A 1574-nucleotide genomic window follows, 5' to 3' on the forward strand; every position below is an offset into this window, starting at 1 on the left:
AACACAAGTATTTGATCAGACTTATTTTGTACTATCATCTTTAGTTGAGATTACTGACAACTAGGTCTAAAGTGAAGTTTGCTTTGATTGGTAGAAGTAGAGTAGCGAGGACTAGGGATGGAATTAGAGATTATAGGGTACCACATTCAGTTCCTTATAAAACAAGTCAAGGACAGTGTCCCTAATAGACTATTGAAAAAGACATCCATCTCTGTTTAACATGTAAATTCAGCATATTATATATTAAATTAAAAATGAATTAATATTCCTGTATTTGGTCTTTTAAAGACATTCAAGCTTGGTTCAGGAAACAAACACTGCCTATGAAATCATAACAACTTAATCATAAAAACCTGATTATTACTTCAGTTTCCAAGAATGTCAGTGCTACGAATGATTTCCCTTGATCTCCCTAGTGCATATGATAGGCATATGAATACATCTGTGTGAATAAATAATTGGTATCAAATTTCCAGTCTCACCATACATGGTTGTGGGTATTGTGAAATAGTTTTATATATTTTCGAAATTTTGCAATAAGATCTCTGGGTGTGAATCCTTGAATCATAAATACCTTTTTCGTGTGCTCCAGCACCACCTCCTCCCACCTTAATTACTATATATGTGAGCTCCTAAAGAGTCATTTGCTTTGTTCACTTTGTTTTAGTCCTTCTCTCTCTCTCTCTTTTCAAATGGGAGTTATCTGTTTCAAATCAAGGTGCATGTATTTGTTATGGCAGTTTTAATCTTTATGAGTGATTTAAAATTTCTTCATTTATTTTTTAATTGAATCACCATGAGATGGGCCATTGCAAAGCTATTTTGTGCAATTTAATTTTTAATCCTTTCAGTGAAGCCAAGGAAAATCTCTTACATGTGAAATTCAGAATTTCCATATTTCATGTGAATCAAAACTGATTGTTTTTGTGTGTTTTTTTAATTTTTTATTATTTTTTATTGATAGAAAAGGGATCACCAAATAATGGGTGTTGGGAGGATCCTCCCAGGATGGGAGATGCATGCTGAAAGTAGACTCTAGACCGAACATGATTGCCACTCGATGCCTCTTTTGGTATGTTTTTTAGATAATTCTTCCCCTCCTCTGTTTGCTTAGGACCAGGAATTTGCCTCTCCCCTCCCTGTTCTTTCAGGAAGCCAGAGAGACATCTTCAGGCAGGAAGAGCATGAAATTTACATAGAAGTGGTACTGCATGGACAGTATCATGTTAAGCGAAATGAGTCAGAAAGAGAGGGAAAGACAGAGCAAGATTGCATTCACCCGGAGAACATAAAATAACAAAATAGGAGACGAACTCCCAAGAGTGGCCGAGATTAGTGTCAGGAATTTTTCTTCATAGCTTGGAGACCAACCACACACGCTAGCAGAAAAGGCAGTTCAGATAGAGAATGGAGCACCAAATAAAGGGTGTTGGGAGGATCCTCCCAGGATGGGAGAGAGTGCTGAACATAGACTAGAGACCAAGCATGATTGTCACTCAGTGCCTCTTTTGCAAACCACAACACCTAAAAGGAGACAGAGAACAAAGGGGAATGCCCTCCCACAGAGTCAGGGT

Source organism: Sorex fumeus, unplaced genomic scaffold (genome assembly GCF_029834395.1).
Source record: "Sorex fumeus unplaced genomic scaffold, SorFum_2.1 ptg000054l, whole genome shotgun sequence".
Lineage (NCBI taxonomy): Eukaryota > Metazoa > Chordata > Mammalia > Eulipotyphla > Soricidae > Sorex > Sorex fumeus.